Source organism: Gossypium hirsutum, chromosome A11 (genome assembly GCF_007990345.1).
Source record: "Gossypium hirsutum isolate 1008001.06 chromosome A11, Gossypium_hirsutum_v2.1, whole genome shotgun sequence".
NCBI classification, from domain to species: domain Eukaryota; kingdom Viridiplantae; phylum Streptophyta; class Magnoliopsida; order Malvales; family Malvaceae; genus Gossypium; species Gossypium hirsutum.
Genome location: NC_053434.1, coordinates 28,044,875 through 28,051,756, shown reverse-complemented (window position 1 = coordinate 28,051,756; position 6,882 = coordinate 28,044,875). Strand labels below are relative to the sequence as shown.

At 35.6% G+C, this 6,882-nt stretch overlaps 1 non-coding gene across 1 annotated transcript; it reads left to right on the top strand.

The window, feature by feature from the left end:
• The first annotated feature begins 284 nt into the window (after nt 1-284).
• LOC121210662 (small nucleolar RNA R71) lies at nt 285-391 on the top strand. Its single transcript, XR_005905776.1, has one exon. It is a non-coding gene; the product is annotated as a small nucleolar RNA R71 (small nucleolar RNA).
• The last annotated feature ends 6,491 nt before the right edge of the window (nt 392-6,882 follow it).

The following is a 6,882-nucleotide window of genomic DNA, read 5'->3' as shown; positions in this document are numbered from 1 at the left end:
TTTTTAATAATTATTTTCGAACTTATTTCACTAAGACGGAGGCCCTATAACTCACTTTTCTGGTGCCCGTGAATTTCGGGTTATTACACTGAATCGATGTTATAAACGCCAGCTGTTTTTGTTGGCTTAGTCCTCATGACTTGCCACTGATAGTTGTTCAGTGACATCTCTTCTATGTATTCGTAGGCATCTTCCGGTGTTTTATTGTTGATAGTTCCACAATCATTTGCCTTGTCGAGGGATTCACACCATTGTAGAATGTTTGAACTTGCAACCATAGAGGTAACCCTTGGTGAGGGCACCTTCTCAATAGATCCTTGTATCTCTCCCATGCATCGTAAAGTGTTTCTAAGTCCATCTGCACAAAAGAAGAGATATCATTGCGTAATTTAGCCGTTTTAGCTGGCGAAAAATATTTTAGTAAAAATTTCTCGGTTATTTGCTCCCAAGTAGTGATAGACGCTCATGGTAACGAGTTCAACCACTGTTTAGCTTTGTTTCTCTGTGAGAAAGGAAATAACCAAAGACAGATGACATCATCAGAAACGCCATTGATTTTGAATGTATCGTAAAATTCCAGTAAATTTGTTAAGTGAGTGTTGGGATCTTCATCCTACAAGCCATCAAACTGAACAAACTGCTGTATCATCTAAATAGTGTTAGGTTTTAATTCAAAATTATTCGCAGCAATAGCAGGTCTAACTATAGTTGATTCAGTTCCTGTTAAAGAGGGTTTAGCATAGTCATACATAGTACGTGGAGCAAGATTTTGATTAGTTGCAATTGCAGGAGGCAGCTGATTGTCTTGGTTTTCAACCATCTCGTCGGTTGGAGGTTGAGTATTGTCTTGTTGTTCATTTTCTGTGTATCGTAAACTACGCCTTATTTCTCTTTGATTTCTACGAACTGTTCGATCGATTTCTTCGTCAACAAGTAAGGGTCCTGATTCTTCTAGTCATAAACTATAAAAACCTGCCAAGAGAAAGAAAAAGTAAATTAATAAATAAGAAAATAAAATAAAATTGCAAGAAAAATAAATGGTTAAAGTAATAAAAATTTAGTGTTCCTAATATTTCAGTTCCCCGGCAATGGCGCCAAAAACTTGATTGTAGTGATTTGTAACAAGTAATAAATATTTATAATGAAGATCAAACCTAGACTAACTATTATCACAACGAAAAGGCAAGCGTACCTATCGAACAATAGTATAGTAATGGCAAGACCGGGATATCGTACCCAAAGGAACCAAAAGTACTAGTAATAACTATCTTTTTATTATCTAGCCTAAGAATAAAAGGGTTTGTTTATTAAACTAATTATCTAAACTAATTAACTAATTTAATTAAAGTGAAGAGAGAATTTGGAAAAGGACTTGAAGAGAAGCAATTAATAAAGACGACACCTAAGGAGGAATCCACCTAGATTTCACTTGTTATCTGACTTTGAACCGGACGATTTATTCACTTGACTTGTTCCGTAGAGATCCCTAAGTTAAGTTATTATCCCTATTCAAGACTAATAACATCTAATCCCTAGATTGAATAACCAAGACTTTTCTCTAATTAACGCTCTAGGGTTGCATTAACTCGATCTATGGATCCCCTTATTAAGTTTCACCCTAATCCGACAAAATCTCGTAACCCTATTTCTAGGCGTTCGATCAACTTCGCTTAATTATGCCAAATCTACTCTTAGGCAGGGTCTATTCCTCCTCTGCATAAGCACATCAAATCATGAATTAATACTCGAAATATTAACTCAAGCATTAAGATCACATAATTAAGAACAAATCAAGTATTTATCATACACTTCAGATAATAATAACAAGATCCATCATAGGTTTTATCCCCCTTAGGTATTAAGGGGCTTAGTTCATAATAAAATAAGAGTACATCTCAAAAGTATGAAAATAACAAAACATAAAGAAAACTCTAAAACCCCTGAAGGAATTCTGAGAGAGATCTTCAGTCTTGGAGTAGCTCCGGCTTTTAAGATGGATCGTCTGGCTTCCTTCAAGTAATTCCCGGCGTGTGGTTCTGTGTTCCAAAAAAGTTCTGGAGAGCCAGCCCCCTTTCTAGGTCATACTTAGGGTGTTTATATAGGCTTTTGATTGGCTTTCTTCCCCCCTAAGTATCCTTTTTCCGAGTAGAATACAACTCCTTGAAAAAGGGACACGCCCGTGTGCCACAGCCGTGTGACATGGTTGCCAGGCTGTGTACGATCCGTTAAATTACCACGGCCGTGTGAGTCGTGTAAACCTTGGTCGACACCCTCGAAAGGCATGGGCGTGTGAGCTGCCCGTGTGGCAAGGCTTAGGCCGTGTGGGTCTTCTCGATTTGGTCCGTTTTGTCCCCTTTTTAGCTCGTTTTTGGCTCCTCTTGACTCTTGGTGCTCTCCTGGGTACAAAACATGAAATAACCGGATTAAAAGCACCAAAATCCATAAATCTAGTAGTAAACATCCATAAATATGCTAAGTATTTGGGGTAAAAACATGTATCATTTGGCGTTTATCAGTGTCATGCCTAGGAAACGTTTTAACTAACCATACACCAGAGAGGTTGGGACTTCCACGATCAGCAGCAGTGGAGTCAGCGAAATTTGCCATGGACACAGCTAGAAGAACCTCTAGGAATGTTAGGCGACTGATACCATGTTGTAAGTACAAAAGTGAAGGAATTTACAAAGAGAAATTGAAAAATAAATGTGAATAAAACAAATGAATATTCTGATATTCTTGATTGCTTTGATCAATACACTAGTAGGTCTTTTATACAAGAATGGAGAGTAACTGCTGTTAACAACTCTTCTAATAGACTATTAGATTGTATGACAAATTCCTTAACAACTTATCTTATCCTGTACTTAACATAGGTCGTGTGGAGCATACTGACTTGGTTTCTAATTAAACACTAGGGGACACACGGTCGTGTCACTTGACCCTGTGTCACACACAACTGAGACACACGTCCATGTCTCTGCCCGTGTGGACAAAATGACATATAACATGGCATACATAGACATTCAAACCAATCTCAACCAAGCCTAATTCATGCTAATTACATACCATCAACCACAAGACACACAAGTATTCACAGTAAACCATTAAATTCATACAAATTTCTCATTCTCAAATCACTTAAATGGCCACTTTTAATTATGCACTATTTTGCCTAAAACCATAAACATACCAATCTTAATTTCAACTATTTGATACTCAAGCTACCAATCCACAAACAACCATTCACATGGAAATTTTAAACCACATCAAAAAAGGGAATACGTACATATAGATATATATACATAGGTAAATATACCAAAATAAGCCAAATCACATGGCTATACACCTAATCAAAACATACTTCATTTACAAACTGAATAAATTGGCTAAATCCATTATAAACATATAATCATATTGACCACAACTCCTATACATGCCATATAACCAAATACACAAGTTCAATAGTACCAAAATGATAGCTTGATAGTCTGATAAGATCTCCGACGACTCCCAAATCCGAGTAGACTTCAATAATCACTATAAACACGGAAAAGTAAACAAAGTAAGCTATAAAACTTAGTAAGTTCGTATAGTAATAAAATCAACTTACCATATATACGAAATTTAAGCAATTAATAAATAATTAAACATATCATAATATAACTCATATTGATCCACAAACCTATTACATATTCATTCACAAGATTAGATATGAAATTCACAAGTTTCTTCGATTCAATGCTTGTATGTTTCATGTACATATCCATATCAAATTGTATCAATTTCATACTCATCCATATCCTTGATGTACTCGTTGAACCATTCAGAATAATATAGGATACCCCGGAATCTTGCACCCTAAGTTCCAAATACATAGCTAAAGTTATCTCAATCTCATATCTCATATAATGCTCACTCTTAAGCTATCAACAGGTCTGCTCACACAGGCTGACGGTCATGACGTAGCTACACGGTGCTACTCACACAAGATGACGAGAACTCATAATGCATGCCAGATAAATCAGCCATCAGTAGGACGTACGGACCAGCACCCAAACACATAACCTCTAATGACATGTCATACGTACCCTAATCTATTCCTAAGGTTCAACCAGGATTTCCAATTGCCGAATCTTCATCAAACATATCCGTAAGATCATATTAACAATTAATTCAATAATAATGTATTTAAAACACAATTATATTAATGCTTATTAACATACAAACTTACCTCGATTCACAAAAACGATAAAATGGATTGACTAGTCCAATACTTTATTTTTCCCCCGATTTAGATCCAAATTTCATTTTTCTTGATCTATATAATATCAAATTTAATTTAATTCATTATCATTCTATTCAATTTAACCCAAAAATCACATTTTGTCAAAATTACACTTTTGCCCCTAATAGTTAAACATCTTTACAATTCAATCCCTAGCACATTAAAATACAAATTCATGCAATTAAGTCCCTACCCATGCTAGCTGAATTTTTATTATTATCATAGCAGCCCATATTTTTCATTTATTTCACATTTCTACCACAAAATTTTCATATTTCATAAATAAATCCCTAATTTGCAATTTCACCCAAAATCACTTAACAAATGATGTTTATTTAACAACTATTCATTTTCTATCATCAAACATCAAAATACACACATATTCATCAATGGTAAAACCCTAATACTTTGATAGTTTTGCAAATTAGTCCCTGGACTAGCTAGATTAAGCTACAGCGACTCCGAAAACATAAAAATCATTAAAAACGGGACAAAAATTACGTACCAATCAAGCCTCAAAGTGACCGAACCCTAGATGAAAAAAATGGATTTCTTTCCCTTGAATATTCGGTTGGAGGAGATTATAAGAGATAAAAATTGGTTTCATTTTATTTATTTTAATATTAATTTACTAATTTACTTAATTAACTTTTTAATTTCAATCAAATTCAACAATACCAATCTCATAAATGTCCACTAACACACTGATGATCTAATTACCACATAAGGACCTCCACTTTAAGGTTCCATAGCTATTAGGCACCTTTATCTATTAGAACACCATTTTTGCACTTTACGCGATTTAGTCCTTTTTATCAAATTAAGCATTCAAACGATAAAATTTGTTAACAGAATTTTCACACTATCATACTATCATATGTAGACCTCAAAATAAAAATAAAATAAATATTTTGACCTCAGATTTGTGATTCCAAAACCACTGTTTCAATTTGTCTAAAAATATGCTGTTACACCACCTCTCTATCCGGAGGTACTCTGGGAATTTCCTCGGGAAAGATGTTTAGGAATTCCCTCACGATGTGGATATCTCCCACTAAAGGTTTTTTGGGATCAGAATCAGATACGTAAGCAAGGTATACCTCACACCCCTTTCAGACTACCTTCCCTGCTACAAGAGCAAAGATTACATTAGAGAGGTAATCTCGATGCTCACCAACCATGAGCACCTCGTCTTTATCAGTTGATCTTAGAGTTACCCTCTTAGTTGCATAGTCTAGACTGACCCGATACTCAATGATCCAATCCATTCCCAAAATTAAATCAAACTCATTGAAGGGTAATTCCATTAAATCATCTGGAAATACCATACCCTAGAGCTCTAAGGTTACCCGTCTATATACTCTTTCAACTCAAATTGACTGACCCAAAGGACTAATCACAAAAAACTCTCTAGCAATATTCTCAGCGGTTAAACCTAGATTTACAAAAACAACACTAGCTATGTATGAGTTAGTAGAGCCGATATCAATCTGAGCATAATACAGAACATAATGATTAAAGAAAGTACCTGCAATGACATCAGCATCATCGCTCTCATCGCGACATCTAACCGCATAAACTAGTGCCAGCTGACGAGCCTTAGCCTGACCTGTGGCTCTACTTGGTGTTCGCTATCCTCTCCTAGATCCATTACTAACCCTACCAGTACCACGACCCTTGAACGGTTGCTGAACCTATCTCGGAAGTAGAACAGGATTGAGAGCCAGAGTCTGTGCCACATCTAACACTGGATCTGATCGACAGGGGAAATCTCTAACTCGATGCTCCATCGACCTACAACGGAGGCACGTTACTCGCCTGAATGAAGCTTCCTAGAATCACTGCACAGCTGAATCTCAGTCACTACAGCTGGTGTCTCAGCCCTCGAGGGCCTATCGAATCTCACCTGCTTCTTAGGACGCTGACTAGAACCAGAGGGACCCGAATCCCTCTTAATATTATTTTGATATTTCTCATGATCACGCCACTCGCGCTCAGTGCGCTTTACTTCTTCCAATAATTTTCCTTTGCAAACTAAGATCGCAAAAACCAGCTCCCTCTGAGGAGCTATCAAAACCCACAAATTATATATTAATCCTTCCTCGAACCTCATACACTTGTTGTAGTCAGATGCTACCTGTAACAGCCTGTTTTTGAGTCAAATCAGAACGGTGATTTTGGGACCACAAATATGAGGTTGAAGTATTATTTTAATATTATTTTTGGTGTTTAAATCATGATAGTATCTATGTTTGAAAATTTTGTGAGCTAATTTTATCGTTTAATTGCTCAATTTGAGAAAAAAGACTAAATCTCATAAAATGTAAAAGTTGCATTCTACTTGTTAAAGGTGTCAATTGACTGTTTCTTTTAAATATGATGGCCTTAAATGGTAATTAGACCATTTTAAGTGTTAATTGACATTAATGGACATCCATTATATGATTTTATATGTTTATTAGTAAGGTTAATATAGTAATTCAATAACAAAAGTTGATAAACGAAAAAAAAGGAATTTTGTCCATCTTTCTTCTTATTGGCTGAATATTGAAGAAGAGAAAGAATTAATTTTGTTCATTTAGGGTTCGATACACACA